This window comes from Oncorhynchus mykiss, unplaced genomic scaffold (assembly GCF_013265735.2).
Source record: "Oncorhynchus mykiss isolate Arlee unplaced genomic scaffold, USDA_OmykA_1.1 un_scaffold_291, whole genome shotgun sequence".
NCBI classification, from domain to species: domain Eukaryota; kingdom Metazoa; phylum Chordata; class Actinopteri; order Salmoniformes; family Salmonidae; genus Oncorhynchus; species Oncorhynchus mykiss.
In genome coordinates this window covers 204,123-231,764 of record NW_023493742.1, presented here as the reverse complement: position 1 = coordinate 231,764, position 27,642 = coordinate 204,123, and the positions used below count along the sequence as shown (strand labels likewise).

Here is a 27,642-nt window from a genome sequence, read left to right as displayed (position 1 = left end):
CCCACACCACTAGAGGGATATCTTCAACCACCAACTTACCATCCTGAGACAAGGCCGAGTATAGCCCACAAAGATCTCCGTCACGGCACAACCCAAGGGACAGGAAGATCACATCAGTGATTCAACACACTCAGGTGACACACCCCTCCCAGGGACGGTATGAAAGAGCCCCAGTAAGCCAGTGACTCAGCCCCTGTAATAGGGTTAGAGGCAGAGAATCCCAGTGGAAAGAGGGGAACCGCCAGGCAGAGGCGGTTTGTTGCTCCAGAGCCTTTCCGTTTCTTTCATGTTTATCTTTACCTCCCTTATCTCACCTCATTTGCTCACATTGTATATAGACTTATTTTTCTTCTGTATTATTGACTGTATGTTTGTTTTACTCCATGTGTAACTCTGTGTTGTTGTATGTGTCGAACTGCTTTGCTTTATCTTGGCCAGGTCACAATTGTAAATGAGAACTTGTTCTCAACTTCCTACCTGGTTAAATAAAGGTGAAATAAAAAAATACAAAATAAGGTCTCTTTGAGTCAGTGGTCTGGCAGAGTGCCACAAGCTCGTGACGCTCGTTCACGTGAGAGGTAGCTCGCGTTCCATTGCATTTCCGAAGACAAAGGAATTCTCCGGTTGGAACATTATTGAAGATTTATGTTAAAAACATCCTAAAGATTGATTCTATACATTGTTCGACATGTTTCTACGGACTGTAACGGAACTTTTTGACATTTTGTCTGCTCCTAGTGAACGCGCTTCATGAGTTTGGATTTGTTTACAAAACGCGCTAACAAAAGTAGCTATTTGGACATAAATGATGGACATTATCGAACAAAACAAACATTTATTGTGGAACTGGGATTCCTGGGAGTGCATTCTGATGAAGATCATCAAAAGTAAGTGAATATTTATTATGTTATTTCTGACTTCTGTTGACTGCACAAAATAACTTTTTGGCTTGTTTGGTCTCTGAGCGCCGTACTCAGATTATTGCATGGTTTGCTTTTTCCGTAAAGCTTTTTCAAAATATGACACAGCGGTTGCATTAAGGGGGTGATAAGTTTTTTCAAATGTTTTGCTATTTTTGACTTTTGACTTATGAAATCATATTGCAAATGGGCAAAACCAAATGGACTTGCCTTATGCACAAGTAAAAACAATAATAATAATGATAATAAAATTGGACAAAAGTATATTCATACAGTTCTTACACATGTGTAATTGACAAAAAAATTGAAATAATTTTGAAAAACGGTCCAGAAAGCACTCTTTTAAGGGGTGTTCAGTTTTTCAAAATTGTACTTTTGGGTCTTGACTTGTGTTACATTTGCAATATGAAAAATCACAGTGGAGCGCACTCGCCATCTGTTGGATTTTTGCAGTGTTACACTTGGCATTTGCCATATGGCATTTGTAATCAACTTTGAATAAACGACGTCAAATTGAGGACATTGTCCCAGGACATTGTCACAAATGCCAAACTCAAGACAGTTGTCGATGACTAGTTGGTTACTCGTTTCCCATTTAACAACTAAAGCCTTGCACAAAGTAAATCACCTCACACACTGGACATCTACAATGGATTCACCAAAGTCTTCTGAGAATGAGTAAATGTCCAAACTGAAAATGAAAGCAAAGTCAGATTTTTCAAGTCAGTTGAGATTTCGACCAAGACCAGAGATTTCTGTTGGCCTGGCAATCGAGCACAGATTTCTTCCTCAGGGGTTTGTATACTTCTCGAAATTACATGTTCAAAACACCTGCATTGGCCGGGAATCGAACCCGGGCCTCCCGCGTGGCAGGCAAGAATTCTACCACTGAACAACCAATGCCTTGGAATACTGAGATAATGCTGGAAATCGTATCATAAAGCTTTATCTCCAAGCATATTTTTCGCATAGTGGGCTCAGCTACATTGTTCACCCTAAAAAAAAGCAGCCCTTTCTCCCCGTCGGGGAATTGAACCCCGGTCTCCCGCGTGACAGGCGGGGATACTCACCACTATACTAACGAGGAGCTGGTGTGGTGGATGTTTGAAAAAACGTGGAGCATTGGTACTAACTATACGTTTGCAGTGTTGGGCTTTAACACTTCTAACAAAAACATCTGTATAGACTGAATGGTTAGAGCTAGAAACTACTGTGACCCCTCTATGGAAAGCTGGGACTCTCACGAAAACGTACATGTAATCGATTTCGCTCTATACCACTCACAGGCCACACACTCGCAGTTAGAAGGTGACGCGTTTGTGGGATGTCCCAGGACATTGTCACAAATGCCAAACTCAAGACAGTTGTCGATGACTAGTTGGTTACTCGTTTCCCATTTAACAACTAAAGCCTTGCACAAAGTAAATCACCTCACACACTGGACATCTACAATGGATTCACCAAAGTCTTCTGAGAATGAGTAAATGTCCAAACTGAAAATTAAAGCAAAGTCAGATTTTTCAAGTCAGTTGAGATTTCGACCAAGACCAGAGATTTCTGTTGGCCTGGCAATCGAGCACAGATTTCTTCCTCAGGGGTTTGCATACTTCTCGAAATTACATGTTCAAAACATCCTGCATTGGCCGGGAATCGAACCCGGGCCTCCCGCATGGCAGGCGAGAATTCTACCACTGAACAACCAATGCCTTGGAATACTGAGATAATGCTGGAAATCGTATCATAAAGCTTTATCTCCAAGCATATTTTTCGCATAGTGGGCTGAGCTACATTGTTCACCCTAAAAAAAAAGCAGTCCTTTCTCCCCGTCGGGGAATTGAACCCCGGTCTCCCGCATGACAGGCGGGGATACTCACCACTATACTAACGAGGAGCTGGTGTGTTGGACTTTTGAAAAAACGTGGAGCTTTGGTACTAACTATACGTTTGCAGTGTTGGGCTTTAACACTTCTAACAAAACATCTGTATAGACTGAATGGTTAGAGCTAGAAACTACTGTGACCCCTCTATGGAAAGCTGGGACTCACGAAAACGTACATGTAATCGATTTCGCTCTATACCACTCACAGGCCACACACTCGCAGTTAGAAGGTGACGCGTTTGTGGGATGTCCCAGGACATTGTCACAAATGCCAAACTCAAGACAGTTGTCGATGACTAGTTGGTTACTCGTTTCCCATTTAACAACTAAAGCCTTGCACAAAGTAAATCACCTCACACACTGGACATCTACAATGGATTCACCAAAGTCTTCTGAGAATGAGTAAATGTCCAAACTGAAAATGAAAGCAAAGTCAGATTTTTCAAGTCAGTTGAGATTTCGACCAAGACCAGAGATTTCTGTTGGCCTGGCAATCGAGCACAGATTTCTTCCTCAGGGGTTTGCATACTTCTCGAAATGTTCAAAACATCCTGCATTGGCCGGGAATCGAACCCGGGCCTCCCGCACGGCAGGCGAGAATTCTACCACTGAACAACCAATGCCTTGGAATACTGAGATAATGCTGGAAATCGTATCATAAAGCTTTATCTCCAAGCATATTTTTCGCATAGTGGGCTCAGCTACATTGTTCACCCTAAAAAAAAAGCAGTCCTTTCTCCCCGTCGGGGAATTGAACCCCGGTCTCCCGCGTGACAGGCGGGGATACTCACCACTATACTAACGAGGAGCTGGTGTGTTGGACTTTTGAAAAAACGTGGAGCTTTGGTACTAACTATACGTTTGCAGTGTTGGGCTTTAACACTTCTAACAAAAACATCTGTATAGACTGAATGGTTAGAGCTAGAAACTACTGTGACCCCTCTATGGAAAGCTGGGACTCACGAAAACGTACATGTAATCGATTTCGCTCTATACCACTCACAGGCCACACACTCGCAGTTAGAAGGTGACGCGTTTGTGGGATGTCCCAGGACATTGTCACAAATGCCAAACTCAAGACAGTTGTCGATGACTAGTTGGTTACTCGTTTCCCATTTAACAACTAAAGCCTTGCACAAAGTAAATCACCTCACACACTGGACATCTACAATGGATTCACCAAAGTCTTCTGAGAATGAGTAAATGTCCAAACTGAAAATGAAAGCAAAGTCAGATTTTTCAAGTCAGTTGAGATTTCGACCAAGACCAGAGATTTCTGTTGGCCTGGCAATCGAGCACAGATTTCTTCCTCAGAGGTTTGCATACTTCTCGAAATGTTCAAAACATCCTGCATTGGCCGGGAATCGAACCCGGGCCTCCCGCACGGCAGGCGAGAATTCTACCACTGAACAACCAATGCCTTGGAAAACTGAGATCATGCTGGAAATCGTATCATAAAGCTTTATCTCCAAGCATATTTTTCGCATAGTGGGCTCAGCTACATTGTTCACCCTAAAAAAAAAGCAGTCCTTTCTCCCCGTCGGGGAATTGAACCCCGGTCTCCCGCGTGACAGGCGGGGATACTCACCACTATACTAACGAGGAGCTGGTGTGTTGGACTTTTGAAAAAACGTGGAGCTTTGGTACTAACTATACGTTTGCAGTGTTGGGCTTTAACACTTCTAACAAAAACATCTGTATAGACTGAATGGTTAGAGCTAGAAACTACTGTGACCCCTCTATGGAAAGCTGGGACTCACGAAAACGTACATGTAATCGATTTCGCTCTATACCACACACTCGCAGTTAGAAGGTGACGCGTTTGTGGGATGTCCCAGGACATTGTCACAAATGCCAAACTCAAGACAGTTGTCGATGACTAGTTGGTTACTCGTTTCCCATTTAACAACTAAAGCCTTGCACAAAGTAAATCACCTCACACACTGGACATCTACAATGGATTCACCAAAGTCTTCTGAGAATGAGTAAATGTCCAAACTGAAAATGAAAGCAAAGTCAGATTTTTCAAGTCAGTTGAGATTTCGACCAAGACCAGAGATTTCTGTTGGCCTGGCAATCGAGCACAGATTTCTTCCTCAGGGGTTTGCATACTTCTCGAAATTACATGTTCAAAACAACCTGCATTGGCCGGGAATCGAACCCGGGCCTCCCGCGTGGCAGGCAAGAATTCTACCACTGAACAACCAATGCCTTGGAATACTGAGATAATGCTGGAAATCGTATCATAAAGCTTTATCTCCAAGCATATTTTTCGCATAGTGGGCTCAGCTACATTGTTCACCCTAAAAAAAAGCAGTCCTTTCTCCCCGTCGGGGAATTGAACCCCGGTCTCCCGCGTGACAGGCGGGGATACTCACCACTATACTAACGAGGAGCTGGTGTGGTGGATGTTTGAAAAAACGTGGAGCATTGGTACTAACTATACGTTTGCAGTGTTGGGCTTTAACACTTCTAACAAAAACATCTGTATAGACTGAATGGTTAGAGCTAGAAACTACTGTGACCCCTCTATGGAAAGCTGGGACTCTCACGAAAACGTACATGTAATCGATTTCGCTCTATACCACTCACAAGCCACACACTCGTAGTTAGAAGGTGACGCGTTTGTGGGATGTCCCAGGACATTGTCACAAATGCCAAACTCAAGACAGTTGTCGATGACTAGTTGGTTACTCGTTTCCCATTTAACAACTAAAGCCTTGCACAAAGTAAATCACCTCACACACTGGACATCTACAATGGATTCACCAAAGTCTTCTGAGAATGAGTAAATGTCCAAACTGAAAATGAAAGCAAAGTCAGATTTTTCAAGTCAGTTGAGATTTCGACCAAGACCAGAGATTTCTGTTGGCCTGGCAATCGAGCACAGATTTCTTCCTCAGGGGTTTGTATACTTCTCGAAATTACATGTTCAAAACACCTGCATTGGCCGGGAATCGAACCCGGGCCTCCCGCGTGGCAGGCAAGAATTCTACCACTGAACAACCAATGCCTTGGAATACTGAGATAATGCTGGAAATCGTATCATAAAGCTTTATCTCCAAGCATATTTTTCGCATAGTGGGCTCAGCTACATTGTTCACCCTAAAAAAAAAGCAGTCCTTTCTCCCCGTCGGGGAATTGAACCCCGGTCTCCCGCGTGACAGGCGGGGATACTCACCACTATACTAACGAGGAGCTGGTGTGGTGGATGTTTGAAAAAACGTGGAGCATTGGTACTAACTATACGTTTGCAGTGTTGGGCTTTAACACTTCTAACAAAAACATCTGTATAGACTGAATGGTTAGAGCTAGAAACTACTGTGACCCCTCTATGGAAAGCTGGGACTCTCACGAAAACGTACATGTAATCGATTTCGCTCTATACCACTCACAAGCCACACACTCGTAGTTAGAAGGTAACACGTTTGTGGGATGTCCCAGGACATTGTCACAAATGCCAAACTCAAGACAGTTGTCGATGACTAGTTGGTTACTCGTTTCCCATTTAACAACTAAAGCCTTGCACAAAGTAAATCACCTCACACACTGGACATCTACAATGGATTCACCAAAGTCTTCTGAGAATGAGTAAATGTCCAAACTGAAAATGAAAGCAAAGTCAGATTTTTCAAGTCAGTTGAGATTTCGACCAAGACCAGAGATTTCTGTTGGCCTGGCAATCGAGCACAGATTTCTTCCTCAGGGGTTTGTATACTTCTCGAAATTACATGTTCAAAACATCCTGCATTGGCCGGGAATCGAACCCGGGCCTCCCGCGTGGCAGGCAAGAATTCTACCACTGAACAACCAATGCCTTGGAATACTGAGATAATGCTGGAAATCGTATCATAAAGCTTTATCTCCAAGCATATTTTTCGCATAGTGGGCTCAGCTACATTGTTCACCCTAAAAAAAAAGCAGTCCTTTCAATCCGTCGGGGAATTGAACCCCGGTCTCCCGCGTGACAGGCGGGGATACTCACCACTATACTAACGAGGAGCTGGTGTGGTGGATGTTTGAAAAAACGTGGAGCATTGGTACTAACTATACGTTTGCAGTGTTGGGCTTTAACACTTCTAACAAAAACATCTGTATAGACTGAATGGTTAGAGCTAGAAACTACTGTGACCCCTCTATGGAAAGCTGGGACTCACGAAACGTACATGTAATCGATTTCGCTCTATACCACTCACAGGCCACACACTCGTAGTTAGAAGGTGACGCGTTTGTGGGATGTCCCAGGACATTGTCACAAATGCCAAACTCAAGACAGTTGTCGATGACTAGTTGGTTACTCGTTTCCCATTTAACAACTAAGCCTTGCACAAAGTAAATCACCTCACACACTGGACATCTACAATGGATTCACCAAAGTCTTCTGAGAATGAGTAAATGTCCAAACTGAAAATGAAAGCAAAGTCAGATTTTTCAAGTCAGTTGAGATTTCGACCAAGACCAGAGATTTCTGTTGGCCTGGCAATCGAGCACAGATTTCTTCCTCAGGGGTTTGCATACTTCTCGAAATTACATGTTCAAAACATCCTGCATTGGCCGGGAATCGAACCCGAGCCTCCCGCATGGCAGGCGAGAATTCTACCACTGAACAACCAATGCCTTGGAATACTGAGATAATGCTGGAAATCGTATCATAAAGCTTTATCTCCAAGCATATTTTTCGCATAGTGGGCTCAGCTACATTGTTCACCCTAAAAAAAAAGCAGTCCTTTCTCCCCGTCGGGGAATTGAACCCCGGTCTCCCGCGTGACAGGCGGGGATACTCACCACTATACTAACGAGGAGCTGGTGTGTTGGACTTTTGAAAAAACGTGGAGCTTTGGTACTAACTATACGTTTGCAGTGTTGGGCTTTAACACTTCTAACAAAAACATCTGTATAGACTGAATGGTTAGAGCTAGAAACTACTGTGACCCCTCTATGGAAAGCTGGGACTCACGAAAACGTACATGTAATCGATTTCGCTCTATACCACTCACAGGCCACACACTCGCAGTTAGAAGGTGACGCGTTTGTGGGATGTCCCAGGACATTGTCACAAATGCCAAACTCAAGACAGTTGTCGATGACTAGTTGGTTACTCGTTTCCCATTTAACAACTAAAGCCTTGCACAAAGTAAATCACCTCACACACTGGACATCTACAATGGATTCACCAAAGTCTTCTGAGAATGAGTAAATGTCCAAACTGAAAATGAAAGCAAAGTCAGATTTTTCAAGTCAGTTGAGATTTCGACCAAGACCAGAGATTTCTGTTGGCCTGGCAATCGAGCACAGATTTCTTCCTCAGGGGTTTGCATACTTCTCGAAATGTTCAAAACATCCTGCATTGGCCGGGAATCGAACCCGGGCCTCCCGTACGGCAGGCGAGAATTCTACCACTGAACAACCAATGCCTTGGAATACTGAGATAATGCTGGAAATCGTATCATAAAGCTTTATCTCCAAGCATATTTTTCGCATAGTGGGCTCAGCTACATTGTTCACCCTAAAAAAAAAGCAGTCCTTTCTCCCCGTCGGGGAATTGAACCCCGGTCTCCCGCGTGACAGGCGGGGATACTCACCACTATACTAACGAGGAGCTGGTGTGTTGGACTTTTGAAAAAACGTGGAGCTTTGGTACTAACTATACGTTTGCAGTGTTGGGCTTTAACACTTCTAACAAAAACATCTGTATAGACTGAATGGTTAGAGCTAGAAACTACTGTGACCCCTCTATGGAAAGCTGGGACTCACGAAAACGTACATGTAATCGATTTCGCTCTATACCACTCACAGGCCACACACTCGTAGTTAGAAGGTGACGCGTTTGTGGGATGTCCCAGGACATTGTCACAAATGCCAAACTCAAGACAGTTGTCGATGACTAGTTGGTTACTCGTTTCCCATTTAACAACTAAAGCCTTGCACAAAGTAAATCACCTCACACACTGGACATCTACAATGGATTCACCAAAGTCTTCTGAGAATGAGTAAATGTCCAAACTGAAAATGAAAGCAAAGTCAGATTTTTCAAGTCAGTTGAGATTTCGACCAAGACCAGAGATTTCTGTTGGCCTGGCAATCGAGCACAGATTTCTTCCTCAGGGGTTTGCATACTTCTCGAAATTACATGTTCAAAACATCCTGCATTGGCCGGGAATCGAACCCGGGCCTCCCGCATGGCAGGCGAGAATTCTACCACTGAACAACCAATGCCTTGGAATACTGAGATAATGCTGGAAATCGTATCATAAAGCTTTATCTCCAAGCATATTTTTCGCATAGTGGGCTCAGCTACATTGTTCACCCTAAAAAAAAAGCAGTCCTTTCTCCCCGTCGGGGAATTGAACCCCGGTCTCCCGCGTGACAGGCGGGGATACTCACCACTATACTAACGAGGAGCTGGTGTGGTGGACGTTTGAAAAAACGTGGAGCATTGGTACTAACTATACGTTTGCAGTGTTGGGCTTTAACACTTCTAACAAAAACATCTGTATAGACTGAATGGTTAGAGCTAGAAACTACTGTGACCCCTCTATGGAAAGCTGGGACTCTCACGAAAACGTACATGTAATCGATTTCGCTCTATACCACTCACAGGCCACACACTCGTAGTTAGAAGGTGACGCGTTTGTGGGATGTCCCAGGACATTGTCACAAATGCCAAACTCAAGACAGTTGTCGATGACTAGTTGGTTACTCGTTTCCCATTTAACAACTAAAGCCTTGCACAAAGTAAATCACCTCACACACTGGACATCTACAATGGATTCACCAAAGTCTTCTGAGAATGAGTAAATGTCCAAACTGAAAATGAAAGCAAAGTCAGATTTTTCAAGTCAGTTGAGATTTCGACCAAGACCAGAGATTTCTGTTGGCCTGGCAATCGAGCACAGATTTCTTCCTCAGGGGTTTGCATACTTCTCGAAATTACATGTTCAAAACATCCTGCATTGGCCGGGAATCGAACCCGGGCCTCCCGCGTGGCAGGCAAGAATTCTACCACTGAACAACCAATGCCTTGGAATACTGAGATAATGCTGGAAATCGTATCATAAAGCTTTATCTCCAAGCATATTTTTCGCATAGTGGGCTCAGCTACATTGTTCACCCTAAAAAAAAAGCAGTCCTTTCTCCCCGTCGGGGAATTGAACCCCGGTCTCCCGCGTGACAGGCGGGGATACTCACCACTATACTAACGAGGAGCTGGTGTGTTGGACGTTTGAAAAAACGTGGAGCTTTGGTACTAACTATACGTTTGCAGTGTTGGGCTTTAACACTTCTAACAAAAACATCTGTATAGACTGAATGGTTAGAGCTAGAAACTACTGTGACCCCTCTATGGAAAGCTGGGACTCACGAAAACGTACATGTAATCGATTTCGCTCTATACCACTCACAGGCCACACACTCGTAGTTAGAAGGTGACGCGTTTGTGGGATGTCCCAGGACATTGTCACAAATGCCAAACTCAAGACAGTTGTCGATGACTAGTTGGTTACTCGTTTCCCATTTAACAACTAAAGCCTTGCACAAAGTAAATCACCTCACACACTGGACATCTACAATGGATTCACCAAAGTCTTCTGAGAATGAGTAAATGTCCAAACTGAAAATGAAAGCAAAGTCAGATTTTTCAAGTCAGTTGAGATTTGACCAGAGATTTCTGTTGGCCTGGCAATCGAGCACAGATTTCTTCCTCAGGGGTTTGCATACTTCTCGAAATTACATGTTCAAAACATCCTGCATTGGCCGGGAATCGAACCCGGCCTCCCGCATGGCAGGCGAGAATTCTACCACTGAACAACCAATGCCTTGGAATACTGAGATAATGCTGGAAATCGTATCATAAAGCTTTATCTCCAAGCATATTTTTCGCATAGTGGGCTCAGCTACATTGTTCACCCTAAAAAAAAAGCAGTCCTTTCTCCCCGTCGGGGAATTGAACCCCGGTCTCCCGCGTGACAGGCGGGGATACTCACCACTATACTAACGAGGAGCTGGTGTGTTGGACTTTTGAAAAAACGTGGAGCTTTGGTACTAACTATACGTTTGCAGTGTTGGGCTTTAACACTTCTAACAAAAACATCTGTATAGACTGAATGGTTAGAGCTAGAAACTACTGTGACCCCTCTATGGAAAGCTGGGACTCACGAAACGTACATGTAATCGATTTCGCTCTATACCACTCACAGGCCACACACTCGCAGTTAGAAGGTGACGCGTTTGTGGGATGTCCCAGGACATTGTCACAAATGCCAAACTCAAGACAGTTGTCGATGACTAGTTGGTTACTCGTTTCCATTTAAACAACTAAAGCCTTGCACAAAGTAAATCACCTCACACACTGGACATCTACAATGGATTCACCAAAGTCTTCTGAGAATGAGTAAATGTCCAAACTGAAAATGAAAGCAAAGTCAGATTTTTCAAGTCAGTTGAGATTTCGACCAAGACCAGAGATTTCTGTTGGCCTGGCAATCGAGCACAGATTTCTTCCTCAGGGGTTTGCATACTTCTCGAAATGTTCAAAAACATCCTGCATTGGCCGGGAATCGAACCCGGGCCTCCCGTACGGCAGGCGAGAATTCTACCACTGAACAAACAATGCCTTGGAATACTGAGATAATGCTGGAAATCGTATCATAAGCTTTATCTCCAAGCATATTTTTCGCATAGTGGGCTCAGCTACATTGTTCACCCTAAAAAAAAAGCAGTCCTTTCTCCCCGTCGGGAATTGAACCCCGGTCTCCCGCGTGACAGGCGGGGATACTCACCACTATACTAACGAGGAGCTGGTGTGTTGGACCTTTTGAAAAAACGTGGAGCTTTGGTACTAACTATACGTTTGCAGTGTTGGGCTTTAACACTTCTAACAAAAACATCTGTATAGACTGAATGGTTAGAGCTAGAAACTACTGTGACCCCTCTATGGAAAGCTGGGACTCACGGAAACGTACATGTAATCGATTTCGCTCTATACCACTCACAGGCCACACACTCGCAGTAGAAGGTGACGCGTTTGTGGGATGTCCCAGGACATTGTCACAAATGCCAAACTCAAGACAGTTGTCGATGACTAGTTGGTTACTCGTTTCCCATTTAACAACTAAAGCCTTGCACAAAGTAAATCACCTCACACACTGGACATCTACAATGGATTCACCAAAGTCTTCTGAGAATGAGTAAATGTCCAAACTGAAAATGAAAGCAAAGTCAGATTTTTCAAGTCAGTTGAGATTTCGACCAAGACCAGAGATTTCTGTTGGCCTGGCAATCGAGCACAGATTTCTTCCTCAGGGGTTTGCATACTTCTCGAAATGTTCAAAACATCCTGCATTGGCCGGGAATCGAACCCGGGCCTCCCGTACGGCAGGCGAGAATTCTACCAACTGAACAACCAATGCCTTGGAATACTGAGATAATGCTGGAAATCGTATCATAAAGCTTTATCTCCAAGCATATTTTTCGCATAGTGGGCTCAGCTACATTGTTCACCCTAAAAAAAAAGCAAGTCCTTTCTCCCCGTCGGGGAATTGAACCCCGGTCTCCCGCGTGACAGGCGGGGATACTCACCACTATACTAACGAGGAGCTGGTGTGTTGGACTTTTGAAAAAACGTGGAGCTTTGGTACTAACTATACGTTTGCAGTGTTGGGCTTTAACACTTCTAACAAAAACATCTGTATAGACTGAATGGTTAGAGCTAGAAACTACTGTGACCCCTCTATGGAAAGCTGGGACTCACGAAAACGTACATGTAATCGATTTCGCTCTATACCACTCACAGGCCACACACTCGCAGTTAGAAGGTGACGCGTTTGTGGGATGTCCCAGGACATTGTCACAAATGCCAAACTCAAGACAGTTGTCGATGACTAGTTGGTACTCGTTTCCCATTTAACAACTAAAGCCTTGCACAAAGTAAATCACCTCACACACTGGACATCTACAATGGATTCACCAAAGTCTTCTGAGAATGAGTAAATGTCCAAACTGAAAATGAAAGCAAAGTCAGATTTTTCAAGTCAGTTGAGATTTCGACCAAGACCAGAGATTTCTGTTGGCCTGGCAATCGATAACAGATTTCTTCCTCAGGGGTTTGCATACTTCTCGAAATTACATGTTCAAAACATCCTGCATTGGCCGGGAATCGAACCCGAGCCTCCCGCATGGCAGGCGAGAATTCTACCACTGAACAACCAATGCCTTGGAATACTGAGATAATGCTGGAAATCGTATCATAAAGCTTTATCTCCAAGCATATTTTTCGCATAGTGGGCTCAGCTACATTGTTCACCTAAAAAAAAAGCAGTCCTTTCTCCCCGTCGGGGAATTGAACCCCGGTCTCCCGCGTGACAGGCGGGGATACTCACCACTATACTAACGAGGAGCTGGTGTGGTGGATGTTTGAAAAAACGTTGGAGCATTGGTACTAACTATACGTTTGCAGTGTTGGGCTTTAACACTTCTAACAAAAACATCTGTATAGACTGAATGGTTAGAGCTAGAAACTACTGTGACCCCTCTATGGAAAGCTGGGACTCACGAAAACGTACATGTAATCGATTTCGCATACTTCTCGAAATGTTCAAAACATCCTGCATTGGCCGGGAATCGAACCCGGGCCTCCCGTACGGCAGGCGAGAATTCTACCACTGAACAACCAATGCCTTGGAATACTGAGATAATGCTGGAAATCGTATCATAAAGCTTTATCTCCAAGCATATTTTTCGCATAGTGGGCTCAGCTACATTGTTCACCCTAAAAAAAAAGCAGTCCTTTCTCCCCGTCGGGGAATTGAACCCCGGTCTCCCGCGTGACAGGCGGGGATACTCACCACTATACTAACGAGGAGCTGGTGTGGTGGACTTTTGAAAAAACGTGGAGCATTGGTACTAACTATACGTTTGCAGTGTTGGGCTTTAACACTTCTAACAAAAACATCTGTATAGACTGAATGGTTAGAGCTAGAAACTACTGTGACCCCTCTATGGAAAGCTGAGACTCACGAAAACGTACATGTAATCGATTTCGCTCTATACCACTCACAGGCCACACACTCGTAGTTAGAAGGTGACGCGTTTGTGGGATGTCCCAGGACATTGTCACAAATGCCAAACTCAAGACAGTTGTCGATGACTAGTTGGTTACTCGTTTCCCATTTAACAACTAAAGCCTTGCACAAAGTAAATCACCTCACACACTGGACATCTACAATGGATTCACCAAAGTCTTCTGAGAATGAGTAAATGTCCAAACTGAAAATGAAAGCAAAGTCAGATTTTTCAAGTCAGTTGAGATTTCGACCAAGAGATTTCTGTTGGCCTGGCAATCGAGCACAGATTTCTTCCTCAGGGGTTTGCATACTTCTCGAAATTACATGTTCAAAACATCCTGCATTGGCCGGGAATCGAACCCGGGCCTCCCGCGTGGCAGGCGAGAATTCTACCACTGAACAACCAATGCCTTGGAATACTGAGATAATGCTGGAAATCGTATCATAAAGCTTTATCTCCAAGCATATTTTTCGCATAGTGGGCTCAGCTACATTGTTCACCCTAAAAAAAAAGCAGTCCTTTCTCCCCGTCGGGGAATTGAACCCCGGTCTCCCGCGTGACAGGCGGGGATACTCACCACTATACTAACGAGGAGCTGGTGTGGTGGACGTTTGAAAAAACGTGGAGCATTGGTACTAACTATACGTTTGCAGTGTTGGGCTTTAACACTTCTAACAAAAACATCTGTATAGACTGAATGGTTAGAGCTAGAAACTACTGTGACCCCTCTATGGAAAGCTGGGACTCTCACGAAAACGTACATGTAATCGATTTCGCTCTATACCACTCACAGGCCACACACTCGTAGTTAGAAGGTGACGCGTTTGTGGGATGTCCCAGGACATTGTCACAAATGCCAAACTCAAGACAGTTGTCGATGACTAGTTGGTTACTCGTTTCCCATTTAACAACTAAAGCCTTGCACAAAGTAAATCACCTCACACACTGGACATCTACAATGGATTCACCAAAGTCTTCTGAGAATGAGTAAATGTCCAAACTGAAAATGAAAGCAAAGTCAGATTTTTCAAGTCAGTTGAGATTTCGAGACCAGAGATTTCTGTTGGCCTGGCAATCGAGCACAGATTTCTTCCTCAGGGGTTTGCATACTTCTCGAAATTACATGTTCAAAACATCCTGCATTGGCCGGAATCGAACCCGGGCCTCCCGCATGGCAGGCGAGAATTCTACCACTGAACAACCAATGCCTTGGAATACTGAGATAATGCTGGAAATCGTATCATAAAGCTTTATCTCCAAGCATATTTTTCGCATAGTGGCTCAGCTACATTGTTCACCCTAACAAAAAAAGAAGTCCTTTCTCCCCGTCGGGGAATTGAACCCCGGTCTCCCGCGTGACAGGCGGGGATACTCACCACTATACTAACGAGGAGCAGGTGTGTTGGACTTTTGAAAAAACGTGGAGCTTTGGTACTAACTATACGTTTGCAGTGTTGGGCTTTAACACTTCTAACAAAAACATCTGTATAGACTGAATGGTTAGAGCTAGAAACTACTGTGACCCCTCTATGGAAAGCTGGGACTCACGAAAACGTACATGTAATCGATTTCGCTCTATACCACTCACAGGCCACACACTCGCAGTTAGAAGGTGACGCGTTTGTGGGATGTCCCAGGACATTGTCACAAATGCCAAACTCAAGACAGTTGTCGATGACTAGTTGGTTACTCGTTTCCCATTTAACAACTAAAGCCTTGCACAAAGTAAATCACCTCACACACTGGACATCTACAATGGATTCACCAAAGTCTTCTGAGAATGAGTAAATGTCCAAACTGAAAATGAAAGCAAAGTCAGATTTTTCAAGTCAGTTGAGATTTCGACCAAGACCAGAGATTTCTGTTGGCCTGGCAATCGAGCACAGATTTCTTCCTCAGGGGTTTGCATACTTCTCGAAATTACATGTTCAAAACATCCTGCATTGGCCGGGAATCGAAACCCGAGCCTCCCGCATGGCAGGCGAGAATTCTACCACTGAACAACCAATGCCTTGGAATGCTGAGATAATGCTGGAAATCATATCATAAGCTTTATCTCCAAGCATATTTTTCGCATAGTGGGCTCAGCTACATTGTTCACCCTAAAAAAAAAGCAGTCCTTTCTCCCCGTCGGGAATTGAACCCCGGTCTCCCGCGTGACAGGCGGGGATACTCACCACTATACTAACGAGGAGCTGGTGTGTTGGACTTTTGAAAAAACGTGGAGCTTTGGTACTAACTATACGTTTGCAGTGTTGGGCTTTAACACTTCTAACAAAAACATCTGTATAGACTGAATGGTTAGAGCTAGAAAACTACTGTGACCCCTCTATGGAAAGCTGGGACTCACGGAAACGTACATGTAATCGATTTCGCTCTATACCACTCACAGGCCACACACTCGCAGTTAGAAGGTGACGCGTTTGTGGGATGTCCCAGGACATTGTCACAAATGCCAAACTCAAGACAGTTGTCGATGACTAGTTGGTTACTCGTTTCCCCTTTAACAACTAAAGCCTTGCACAAAGTAAATCACCTCACACACTGGACATCTACAATGGATTCACCAAAGTCTTCTGAGAATGAGTAAATGTCCAAACTGAAAATGAAAGCAAAGTCAGATTTTTCAAGTCAGTTGAGATTTCGACCAAGACCAGAGATTTCTGGTTGGCCTGGCAATCGAGCACAGATTTCTTCCTCAGGGGTTTGCATACTTCTCGAAATGTTCAAAACATCCTGCATTGGCCGGAATCGAACCCGGGCCCTCCCGTACGGCAGGCGAGAATTCTACCACTGAACAACCAATGCCTTGGAATACTGAGATAATGCTGGAAATCGTATCATAAAGCTTTATCTCCAAGCATATTTTTCGCATAGTGGGCTCAGCTACATTGTTCACCCTAAAAAAAAGCAGTCCTTTCTCCCCGTCGGGGAATTGAACCCCGGTCTCCCGCGTGACAGGCGGGGATACTCACCACTATACTAACGAGGAGCTGGTGTGTTGGACTTTGAAAAAACGTGGAGCTTTGGTACTAACTATACGTTTGCAGTGTTGGGCTTTAACACTTCTAACAAAAACATCTGTATAGACTGAATGGTTAGAGCTAGAAAACTACTGTGACCCCTCTATGGAAAGCTGGGACTCACGAAAACGTACATGTAATCGATTTCGCTCTATACCACTCACAGGCCACACACTCGCAGTTAGAAGGTGACGCGTTTGTGGGATGTCCCAGGACATTGTCACAAATGCCAAACTCAAGACAGTTGTCGATGACTAGTTGGTTACTCGTTTCCCATTTAACAACTTAAAGCCTTGCACAAAGTAAATCACCTCACACACTGGACATCTACAATGGATTCACCAAGTCTTCTGAGAATGAGTAAATGTCCAAACTGAAAATGAAAGCAAAGTCAGATTTTTCAAGTCAGTTGAGATTTCGACCAAGACCAGAGATTTCTGTTGGCCTGGCAATCGATAACAGATTTCTTCCTCAGGGGTTTGCATACTTCTCGAAATTACATGTTCAAAACATCCTGCATTGGCCGGGAATCGAACCCGAGCCTCCCGCATGGCAGGCGAGAATTCTACCACTGAACAACCAATGCCTTGGAATACTGAGATAATGCTGGAAATCGTATCATAAAGCTTTATCTCCAAGCATATTTTTCGCATAGTGGGCTCAGCTACATTGTTCACCCTAAAAAAAAAGCAGTCCTTTCTCCCCGTCGGGGAATTGAACCCCGGTCCTCCCGCGTGACAGGCGGGGATACTCACCACTATACTAACGAGGAGCAGGTGTGTTGGACTTTTGAAAAAACGTGGAGCTTTGGTACTAACTATACGTTTGCAGTGTTGGGCTTTAACACTTCTAACAAAAACATCTGTATAGACTGAATGGTTAGAGCTAGAAACTACTGTGACCCCTCTATGGAAAGCTGGGACTCACGAAAAACGTACATGTAATCGATTTCGCTCTATACCACTCACAGGCCACACACTCGCAGTTAGAAGGTGACGCGTTTGTGGGATGTCCCAGGACATTGTCACAAATGCCAAACTCAAGACAGTTGTCGATGACTAGTTGGTTACTCGTTTCCCATTTAACAACTAAAGCCTTGCACAACGTAAATCACCTCACACACTGGACATCTACAATGGATTCACCAAAGTCTTCTGAGAATGAGTAATGTCCAAACTGAAAATGAAAGCAAAGTCAGATTTTTCAAGTCAGTTGAGATTTCGACCAAGACCAGAGATTTCTGTTGGCCTGGCAATCGAGCACAGATTTCTTCCATCAGGGGTTTGCATACTTCTCGAAATTACATGTTCAAAATATCCTGTATTGGCCGGGAATCGAACCCAGGCCTCCCGCGTGGCAGGCGAGAATTCTACCACTGAACAACCAATGCCTTGGAAAACTGAGATAATGCTGGAAATCGTATCATAAAGCTTTATCTCCAAGCATATTTTTCGCATAGTGGGCTCAGCTACATTGTTCACCCTAAAAAAAAAGCAGTCCTTTCTCCCCGTCGGGGAATTGAACCCCGGTCTCCCGCGTGACAGGCGGGGATACTCACCACTATACTAACGAGGAGCTGGTGTGGTGGACGTTTGAAAAAACGTGGAGCTTTGGTACTAACTATACGTTTGCAGTGTTGGGATTTAACACTTCTAACAAAAACATCTGTATAGACTGAATGGTTAGAGCTAGAAACTACTGTGACCCCTCTATGGAAAGCTGGACTCACGAAAACGTACATGTAATCGATTTCGCTCTATACCACTCACAGGCCACACACTCGTAGTTAGAAGGTGACGCGTTTGTGGGATGTCCCAGGACATTGTCACAAATGCCAAACTCAAGACAGTTGTCGATGACTAGTTGGTTACTCGTTTCCCATTTAACAACTAAAGCCTTGCACAAAGTAAATCACCTCACACACTGGACATCTACAATGGATTCACCAAAGTCTTCTGAGAATGAGTAAATGTCCAAACTGAAAATGAAAGCAAAGTCAGATTTTTCAAGAGTCAGTTGAGATTTCTGTTGGCCTGGCAATCGAGCACAGATTTCTCCCTCAGGGGTTTGCATACTTCTCGAAATTACATGTTCAAAACATCCTGCATTGGCCGGGAATCGAACCCGGGCCTCCCGCGTGGCAGGCGAGAATTCTACCACTGAACAACCAATGCCTTGGAATACTGAGATAATGCTGGAAAATCGTATCATAAAGCTTTATCTCCAAGCATATTTTTCGCATAGTGGGCTCAGCTACATTGTTCACCCTAAAAAAAAAGCAGTCCTTTCTCCCCGTCGGGGAATTGAACCCCGGTCTCCCGCGTGACAGGCGGGGATACTCACCACTATACTAACGAGGAGCTGGTGTGGTGGACGTTTGAAAAAACGTGGAGCATTGGTACTAACTATACGTTTGCAGTGTTGGGCTTTAACACTTCTAACAAAAACATCTGTATAGACTGAATGGTTAGAGCTAGAAACTACTGTGACCCCTCTATGGAAAGCTGGGACTCACGAAAACGTACATGTAATCGATTTCGCTCTATACCACTCACAGGCCACACACTCGTAGTTAGAAGGTGACGCGTTTGTGGGATGTCCCAGGACATTGTCACAAATGCCAAACTCAAGGACAGTTGTCGATGACTAGTTGGTTACTCGTTTCCCATTTAACAACTAAGCCTTGCACAAAGTAAATCACCTCACACACTGGACATCTACAATGGATTCACCAAAGTCTTCTGAGAATGAGTAAATGTCCAAACTGAAAATGAAGGCAAAGTCAGATTTTTCAAGCAGTTGAGATTTCGACCAAGACCAGGATTTCTGTTGGCCTGGCAATCGAGCACAGATTTCTTCCTCAGGGGTTTGCATACTTCTCGAAATTACATGTTCAAAACATCCTGCATTGGCCGGGAATCGAACCCGGGCCTCCCGCATGGCAGGCGAGAATTCTACCACTGAACAACCAATGCCTTGGAATACTGAGATAATGCTGGAAATCGTATCATAAAGCTTTATCTCCAAGCATATTTTTCGCATAGTGGGCTCAGCTACATTGTTCACCCTAAAAAAAAAGCAGTCCTTTCTCCCCGTCGGGGAATTGAACCCCGGTCTCCCGCGTGACAGGCGGGGATACTCACCACTATACTAACGAGGAGCAGGTGTGTTGGACTTTTGAAAAAAACGTGGAGCTTTGGTACTAACTATACGTTTGCAGTGTTGGGCTTTAACACTTCTAACAAAAACATCTGTATAGACTGAATGGTTAGAGCTAGAAACTACTGTGACCCCTCTATGGAAAGCTGGACTCTCACGAAAACGTACATGTAATCGATTTCGCTCTATACCACTCACAGGCCACACACTCGTCAGTTAGAAGGTGACGCGTTTGTGGGATGTCCCAGGACATTGTCACAAATGCCAAACTCAAGACAGTTGTCGATGACTAGTTGGTTACTCGTTTCCCATTTAACAACTAAGCCTTGCACAAAGTAAATCACCTCACACACTGGACATCTACAATGGATTCACCAAAGTCTTCTGAGAATGAGTAAATGTCCAAACTGAAAATGAAAGCAAAGTCAGATTTTTCAAGTCAGTTGAGATTTCGACCAAAGACCAGAGATTTCTGTTGGCCTGGCAATCGAGCACAGATTTCTTCCTCAGGGGTTTGCATACTTCTCGAAATTACATGTTCAAAACAACCTGCATTGGCCGGGAATCGAACCCGGGCCTCCCGCGTGGCAGGCAAGAATTCTACCACTGAACAACCAATGCCTTGGAATACTGAGATAATGCTGGAAAATCGTATCATAAAGCTTTATCTCCAAGCATATTTTTCGCATAGTGGGCTCAGCTACATTGTTCACCCTAAAAAAAAAAAGCAGTCCTTTCTCCCCGTCGGGGAATTGAACCCCGGGCTCCTGCATGACAGGCGGGGATACTCACCACTATACTAACGAGGAGCTGGTGTGGTGGACGTTTGAAAAAACGTGGAGCATTGGTACTAACTATACGTTTGCAGTGTTGGGCTTTAACACTTCTAACAAAAACATCTGTATAGACTGAATGGTTAGAGCTAGAAACTACTGTGACCCCTCTATGGAAAGCTGAGGACTCTCACGAAAACGTACATGTAATCGATTTCGCTCTATACCACTCACAGGCCACACACTCGCTAGTTAGAAGGTGACGCGTTTGTGGGATGTCCCAGGACATTGTCACAAATGCCAAACTCAAGACAGTTGTCGATGACTAGTTGGTACTCGTTTCCCATTTAACAACTTAAAGCCTTGCACAAAGTAAATCACCTCACACACTGGACATCTACAATGGATTCACCAAAGTCTTCTGAGAATGAGTAAATGTCCAAACTGAAAATGAAAGCAAAGTCAGATTTTTCAAGTCAGTTGAGATTTCGACCAAGACCAGAGATTTCTGTTGGCCTGGCAATCGAGCACAGATTTCTTCCTCAGGGGTTTGCATACTTCTCGAAATTACATGTTCAAAACAACCTGCATTGGCCGGGAATCGAACCCGGGCCTCCCGCGTGGCAGGCAAGAATTCTACCACTGAACAACCAATGCCTTGGAATACTGAGATAATGCTGGAAAATCGTATCATAAAGCTTTATCTCCAAGCATATTTTTCGCATAGTGGGCTCAGCTACATTGTTCACCCTAAAAAAAAAAGCAGTCCTTTCTCCCCGTCGGGGAATTGAACCCCGGGCTCCTGCAGTGACAGGCGGGGATACTCACCACTATACTAACGAGGAGCTGGTGTGGTGGACGTTTGAAAAAAGCGTGGAGCATTGGTACTAACTATACGTTTTGCAGTGTTGGGCTTTAACACTTCTAACAAAAACATCTGTATAGACTGAATGGTTAGAGCTAGAAACTACTGTGACCCCCTCTATGGAAAGCTGAGGACTCACGAAAACGTACATGTAATCGATTTCGCTCTATACCACTCACAGGCCACACACTCGTAGTTAGAAGGTGACGCGTTTGTGGGATGTCCCAGGACATTGTCACAAATGCCAAACTCAAGACAGTTGTCGATGACTAGTTGGTTACTCGTTTCCCATTTAACAACTTAAGCCTTGCACAAAGTAAATCACCTCACACACTGGACATCTACAATGGATTCACCAAAGTCTTCTGAGAATGAGTAAATGTCCAAACTGAAAATGAAAGCAAAGTCAGATTTTCAAGTCAGTTGAGATTTCGACCAAGACCAGAGATTTCTGTTGGCCTGGCAATCGAGCACAGATTTCTTCCTCAGGGGTTTGCATACTTCTCGAAATTACATGTTCAAACAACCTGCATTGGCCGGGAATCGAACCCGGGCCTCCCGCGTGGCAGGCAAGAATTCTACCACTGAACAACCAATGCCTTGGAATACTGAGATAATGCTGGAAATCGTATCATAAAGCTTTATCTCCAAGCATATTTTTCGCATAGTGGGCTCAGCTACATTGTTCACCCTAAAAAAAAAGCAGTCCTTTCTCCCCGTCGGGGAATTGAACCCCGGGCTCCTGCATGGACAGGCGGGGATACTCACCACTATACTAACGAGGAGCTGGTGTGGTGGGACGTTTGAAAAAACGTGGAGCATTGGTACTAACTATACGTTTGCAGTGTTGGGCTTTAACACTTCTAACAAAAACATCTGTATAGACTGAATGGTTAGAGCTAGAAACTACTGTGACCCCTCTATGGAAAGCTGAGACTTCACGAAAACGTACATGTAATCGATTTCGCTCTATACCACTCACAGGCCACACACTCGTAGTTAGAAGGTGACGCGTTTGTGGGATGTCCCAGGACATTGTCACAAATGCCAAACTCAAGACAGTTGTCGATGACTAGTTGGTTACTCGTTTCCCATTTAACAACTTAAGCCTTGCACAAAGTAAATCACCTCACACACTGGACATCTACAATGGATTCACCAAAGTCTTCTGAGAATGAGTAAATGTCCAAACTGAAAATGAAAGCAAAGTCAGATTTTTCAAGAGTCAGTTGAGATTTCTGTTGGCCTGGCAATCGAGCACAGATTTCTCCCTCAGGGGTTTGCATACTTCTCGAAATTACATGTTCAAAACATCCTGCATTGGCCGGAATCGAACAGGGCCTCCCCGCGTGGCAGGCGAGAATTCTACCACTGAACAACCAATGCCTTGGAATACTGAGATAATGCTGGAAAATCGTATCATAAAGCTTTATCTCCAAGCATATTTTCGCATAGTGGGCTCAGCTACATTGTTCACCCTAAAAAAAAAGCAGTCCTTTCTTCCCCGTCGGGGAATTGAACCCCGGTCTCCCGCGTGACAGGCTGGGATACTCACCACTATACTAACGAGGAGCTGGTGTGGTGGACGTTTGAAAAACGTGGAGCATTGGTACTAACTATACGTTTGCAGTGTTGGGCTTTAACACTTCTAACAAAAACATCTGTATAGACTGAATGGTTAGAGCTAGAAACTACTGTGACCCCTCTATGGAAAGCTGAGACTCTCACGAAAACGTACATGTAATCGATTTCGCTCTATACCACTCACAGGCCACACACTCGTAGTTAGAAGGGTGACGTGTTTGTGGGATGTCCCAGGACATCTGTCACAAATGCCAAACTCAAGACAGTTGTCGATGACTAGTTGGTTACTCGTTTCCCATTTAACAACTTAAGCCTTGCACAAAGTAAATCACCTCACACACTGGACATCTACAATGGATTCACCAAAGTCTTCTGAGAATGAGTAAATGTCCAAACTGAAAATGAAAGCAAGTCAGATTTTCAAGAGTCAGTTGAGATTTCTGTTAGGCCTGGCCATCGAGCACCAGATTTCTCCCTCAGGGGTTTGCATACTTCTCGAAATTACATGTTTCAAAACATCCTGCATTGGCCGGGAATCGAACCAGGGCCTCCCGCGTGGCAGGCGAGAATTCTACCACTGAACAACCAATGCCTTGGAATACTGAGATAATGCTGGAAAATCGTATCATAAAGCTTTATCTCCAAGCATATTTTTCGCATAGTGGGCTCAGCTACATTGTTCACCCTAAAAAAAAAGCAGTCCTTTCTCCCCGTCGGGGAATTGAAACCCCGGTCTCCCGCGTGACAGGCGGGGATACTCACCACTATACTAACGAGGAGCTGGTGTGGTGGACGTTTGAAAAAACGTGGAGCATTGGTACTAACTATACGTTTGCAGTGTTGGGCTTTAACACTTCTAACAAAAACATCTGTATAGACTGAATGGTTAGAGCTAGAAACTACTGTGACCCCTCTATGGAAAGCTGGGACTCTCACGAAAACGTACATGTAATCGATTTCGCTCTATACCACTCACAGGCCACACACTCGTAGTTAGAAGGTGACGCTGTTTGTGGGATGTCCCAGGACATTGTCACAAATGCCAAACTCAAGACAGTTGTCGATGACTAGTTGGTTACTCGTTTCCCATTTAACAACTTAAGCCTTGCACAAAGTAAATCACCTCACACACTGGACATCTACAATGGATTCACCAAAGTCTTCTGAGAATGAGTAAATGTCCAAACTGAAAATGAAAGCAAAGTCAGATTTTTTCAAGAGTCAGTTGAGATTTCTGTTGGCCTGGCAATCGAGCACGAGATTTCTCCCTCAGGGGTTTGCATACTTCTCGAAATTACATGTTCAAAACATCCTGCATTGGCCGGGAATCGAACCCGGGCCTCCCGCGTGGCAGGCGAGAATTCTACCACTGAACAACCAATGCCTTGGAATACTGAGATAATGCTGGAAAATCGTATCATAAAGCTTTATCTCCAAGCATATTTTTCGCAATAGTGGGCTCAGCTACATTGTTCACCCTAAAAAAAAAGCAGGTCCTTTCTCCCCGTCGGGGAATTGAACCCCGGTCTCCCGCGTGACAGGCGGGGATACTCACCACTATACTAACGAGGAGCTGGTGTGGTGGACGTTTGAAAAAACGTGGAGCATTGGTACTAACTATACGTTTGCAGTGTTGGGCTTTAACACTTCTAACAAAAACATCTGTATAGACTGAATGGTTAGAGCTAGAAACTACTGTGACCCCTCTATGGAAAGCTGAGACTCTCACGAAAACGTACATGTAATCGATTTCGCTCTATACCACTCACAGGCCACACACTCGTAGTTAGAAGGTGACGTGTTTGTGGGATGTCCCAGGACATCGTCACAAATGCCAAACTCAAGACAGTTGTCGATGACTAGTTGGTTACTCGTTTCCCATTTAACAACTTAAGCCTTGCACAAAGTAATCACCTCACACACTGGACATCTACAATGGATTCACCAAAGTCTTCTGAGAATGAGTAAATGTCCAAACTGAAAATGAAAGCAAAGTCAGATTTTTCAAGAGTCAGTTGAGATTTCTGTGGCCTGGCAATCGAGCAGAGATTTCTCCCTCAGGGGTTTGCATACTTCTCGAAATTACATGTTCAAAACATCCTGCATTGGCCGGGAATCGAACCCGGGCCTCCCGCGTGGCAGGCGAGAATTCTACCACTGAACAACCAATGCCTTGGAATACTGAGATAATGCTGGAAAATCGTATCATAAAGCTTTATCTCCAAGCATATTTTCGCATAGTGGGCTCAGCTACATTGTTCACCCTAAAAAAAAAAGCAGTCCTTTCTCCCCGTCGGGGAATTGAACCCCGGTCTCCCGCGTGACAGGCGGGGATACTCACCACTATACTAACGAGGAGCTGGTGTGGTGGACGTTTGAAAAAACGTGGAGCATTGGTACTAACTATACGTTTGCAGTGTTGGGCTTTAACACTTCTAACAAAAACATCTGTATAGACTGAATGGTTAGAGCTAGAAACTACTGTGACCCCTCTATGGAAAGCTGAGACTCTCACGAAAACGTACATGTAATCGATTTCGCTCTATACCACTCACAGGCCACACACTCGTAGTTAGAAGGTGACGCGTTTGTGGGATGTCCCAGGACATTGTCACAAATGCCAAACTCAAGACAGTTGTCGATGACTAGTTGGTTACTCGTTTCCCATTTAACAACTTAAGCCTTGCACAAAGTAAATCACCTCACACACTGGACATCTACAATGGATTCACCAAAGTCTTCTGAGAATGAGTAAATGTCCAAACTGAAAATGAAAGCAAAGTCAGATTTTTCAAGAGTCAGTTGAGATTTCTGTTGGCCTGGCAATCGAGCACAGATTTCTCCCTCAGGGGTTTGCATACTTCTCGAAATTACATGTTCAAAACATCCTGCATTGGCCGGGAATCGAACCCGGGCCTCCCGCGTGGCAGGCGAGAATTCTACCACTGAACAACCAATGCCTTGGAATACTGAGATAATGCTGGAAAATCGTATCATAAAGCTTTATCTCCAAGCATATTTTTCGCATAGTGGGCTCAGCTACATTGTTCACCCTAAAAAAAAAGCAGTCCTTTCTCCCCGTCGGGAATTGAACCCGGTCTCCCGCGTGACAGGCGGGATACTCACCACTATACTAACGAGGAGCTGGTGTGGTGGACGTTTGAAAAAACGTGGAGCATTGGTACTAACTATACGTTTGCAGTGTTGGGCTTTAACACTTCTAACAAAAACATCTGTATAGACTGAATGGTTAGAGCTAGAAACTACTGTGACCCCTCTATGGAAAGCTGAGACTCTCACGAAAACGTACATGTAATCGATTTCGCTCTATACCACTCACAGGCCACACACTCGTAGTTAGAAGGTGACGCGTTTGTGGGATGTCCCAGGACATTGTCACAAATGCCAAACTCAAGACAGTTGTCGATGACTAGTTGGTTACTCGTTTCCCCATTTAACAACTTAAGCCTTGCACAAAGTAAATCACCTCACACACTGGACATCTACAATGGATTCACCAAAGTCTTCTGAGAATGAGTAAATGTCCAAACTGAAAATGAAAGCAAAGTCAGATTTTTCAAGAGTCAGTTGAGATTTCTGTTGGCCTGGCAATCGAGCACAGATTTCTCCCTCAGGGGTTTGCATACTTCTCGAAATTACATGTTCAAAACATCCTGCATTGGCCGGGAATCGAACCCGGGCCTCCCGCGTGGCAGGCGAGAATTCTACCACTGAACAACCAATGCCTTGGAATACTGAGATAATGCTGGAAAATCGTATCATAAGCTTTATCTCCAAGCATATTTTTCGCATAGTGGGCTCAGCTACATTGTTCACCCTAAAAAAAAAGCAGTCCTTTCTCCCCGTCGGGGAATTGAACCCCGGTCTCCCGCGTGACAGGCGGGATACTCACCACTATACTAACAAGGAGCTGGTGTGGTGGACGTTTGAAAAAACGTGGAGCATTGGTACTAACTATACGTTTGCAGTGTTGGGCTTTAACACTTCTAACAAAAACATCTGTATAGACTGAATGGTTAGAGCTAGAAACTACTGTGACCCCTCTATGGAAAGCTGAGGACTCTCACGAAAACGTACATGTAATCGATTTCGCTCTATACCACTCACAGGCCACACACTCGTAGTTAGAAGGTGACGCGTTTGTGGGATGTCCCAGGACATTGTCACAAATGCACAAATGCCAAACTCAAGACAGTTGTCGATGACTAGTTGGTTACTCGTTTCCCATTTAACAACTTAAGCCTTGCACAAAGTAAATCACCTCACACACTGGACATCTACAATGGATTCACCAAAGTCTTCTGAGAATGAGTAAATGTCCAAACTGAAATGAAAGCAAAGTCAGATTTTTCAAGAG

At 44.3% G+C, this 27,642-nt stretch overlaps 28 non-coding genes across 28 annotated transcripts; all 28 read right to left on the bottom strand.

The window, feature by feature from the left end:
* Positions 1–1,935: 1,935 nt before the first annotated feature.
* trnad-guc lies at positions 1,936–2,007 on the bottom strand. Its single transcript has one exon. It is a non-coding gene; the product is annotated as a tRNA-Asp (tRNA).
* A 1,528-nt stretch (positions 2,008–3,535) lies between these two features.
* On the bottom strand, positions 3,536–3,607 carry trnad-guc. Its single transcript has one exon. It is a non-coding gene; the product is annotated as a tRNA-Asp (tRNA).
* Positions 3,608–4,332: 725 nt separating this feature from the next.
* On the bottom strand, positions 4,333–4,404 carry trnad-guc. The gene has a single exon. It is a non-coding gene; the product is annotated as a tRNA-Asp (tRNA).
* Positions 4,405–5,122: 718 nt separating this feature from the next.
* trnad-guc lies at positions 5,123–5,194 on the bottom strand. The gene has a single exon. It is a non-coding gene; the product is annotated as a tRNA-Asp (tRNA).
* A 731-nt stretch (positions 5,195–5,925) lies between these two features.
* trnad-guc lies at positions 5,926–5,997 on the bottom strand. The gene has a single exon. It is a non-coding gene; the product is annotated as a tRNA-Asp (tRNA).
* A 1,532-nt stretch (positions 5,998–7,529) lies between these two features.
* Positions 7,530–7,601, bottom strand: trnad-guc. Its single transcript has one exon. It is a non-coding gene; the product is annotated as a tRNA-Asp (tRNA).
* Positions 7,602–8,326: 725 nt separating this feature from the next.
* On the bottom strand, positions 8,327–8,398 carry trnad-guc. Its single transcript has one exon. It is a non-coding gene; the product is annotated as a tRNA-Asp (tRNA).
* A 730-nt stretch (positions 8,399–9,128) lies between these two features.
* Positions 9,129–9,200, bottom strand: trnad-guc. The gene has a single exon. It is a non-coding gene; the product is annotated as a tRNA-Asp (tRNA).
* Positions 9,201–9,932: 732 nt separating this feature from the next.
* Positions 9,933–10,004, bottom strand: trnad-guc. The gene has a single exon. It is a non-coding gene; the product is annotated as a tRNA-Asp (tRNA).
* A 722-nt stretch (positions 10,005–10,726) lies between these two features.
* trnad-guc lies at positions 10,727–10,798 on the bottom strand. The gene has a single exon. It is a non-coding gene; the product is annotated as a tRNA-Asp (tRNA).
* A 1,522-nt stretch (positions 10,799–12,320) lies between these two features.
* Positions 12,321–12,392, bottom strand: trnad-guc. Its single transcript has one exon. It is a non-coding gene; the product is annotated as a tRNA-Asp (tRNA).
* Positions 12,393–13,120: 728 nt separating this feature from the next.
* Positions 13,121–13,192, bottom strand: trnad-guc. Its single transcript has one exon. It is a non-coding gene; the product is annotated as a tRNA-Asp (tRNA).
* A 393-nt stretch (positions 13,193–13,585) lies between these two features.
* trnad-guc lies at positions 13,586–13,657 on the bottom strand. The gene has a single exon. It is a non-coding gene; the product is annotated as a tRNA-Asp (tRNA).
* A 541-nt stretch (positions 13,658–14,198) lies between these two features.
* On the bottom strand, positions 14,199–14,269 carry trnag-gcc. Its single transcript has one exon. It is a non-coding gene; the product is annotated as a tRNA-Gly (tRNA).
* A 113-nt stretch (positions 14,270–14,382) lies between these two features.
* trnad-guc lies at positions 14,383–14,454 on the bottom strand. Its single transcript has one exon. It is a non-coding gene; the product is annotated as a tRNA-Asp (tRNA).
* Positions 14,455–15,181: 727 nt separating this feature from the next.
* Positions 15,182–15,253, bottom strand: trnad-guc. The gene has a single exon. It is a non-coding gene; the product is annotated as a tRNA-Asp (tRNA).
* Positions 15,254–16,780: 1,527 nt separating this feature from the next.
* Positions 16,781–16,852, bottom strand: trnad-guc. Its single transcript has one exon. It is a non-coding gene; the product is annotated as a tRNA-Asp (tRNA).
* A 730-nt stretch (positions 16,853–17,582) lies between these two features.
* Positions 17,583–17,655, bottom strand: trnad-guc. The gene has a single exon. It is a non-coding gene; the product is annotated as a tRNA-Asp (tRNA).
* Positions 17,656–18,386: 731 nt separating this feature from the next.
* trnad-guc lies at positions 18,387–18,458 on the bottom strand. Its single transcript has one exon. It is a non-coding gene; the product is annotated as a tRNA-Asp (tRNA).
* A 528-nt stretch (positions 18,459–18,986) lies between these two features.
* Positions 18,987–19,057, bottom strand: trnag-gcc. Its single transcript has one exon. It is a non-coding gene; the product is annotated as a tRNA-Gly (tRNA).
* Positions 19,058–19,171: 114 nt separating this feature from the next.
* Positions 19,172–19,243, bottom strand: trnad-guc. The gene has a single exon. It is a non-coding gene; the product is annotated as a tRNA-Asp (tRNA).
* Positions 19,244–19,971: 728 nt separating this feature from the next.
* Positions 19,972–20,043, bottom strand: trnad-guc. Its single transcript has one exon. It is a non-coding gene; the product is annotated as a tRNA-Asp (tRNA).
* Positions 20,044–24,577: 4,534 nt separating this feature from the next.
* trnag-gcc lies at positions 24,578–24,648 on the bottom strand. Its single transcript has one exon. It is a non-coding gene; the product is annotated as a tRNA-Gly (tRNA).
* Positions 24,649–24,764: 116 nt separating this feature from the next.
* Positions 24,765–24,836, bottom strand: trnad-guc. The gene has a single exon. It is a non-coding gene; the product is annotated as a tRNA-Asp (tRNA).
* Positions 24,837–25,365: 529 nt separating this feature from the next.
* trnag-gcc lies at positions 25,366–25,436 on the bottom strand. The gene has a single exon. It is a non-coding gene; the product is annotated as a tRNA-Gly (tRNA).
* Positions 25,437–25,550: 114 nt separating this feature from the next.
* trnad-guc lies at positions 25,551–25,622 on the bottom strand. Its single transcript has one exon. It is a non-coding gene; the product is annotated as a tRNA-Asp (tRNA).
* A 531-nt stretch (positions 25,623–26,153) lies between these two features.
* On the bottom strand, positions 26,154–26,224 carry trnag-gcc. Its single transcript has one exon. It is a non-coding gene; the product is annotated as a tRNA-Gly (tRNA).
* A 715-nt stretch (positions 26,225–26,939) lies between these two features.
* trnag-gcc lies at positions 26,940–27,010 on the bottom strand. The gene has a single exon. It is a non-coding gene; the product is annotated as a tRNA-Gly (tRNA).
* Between the last annotated feature and the right edge of the window lie 632 nt (positions 27,011–27,642).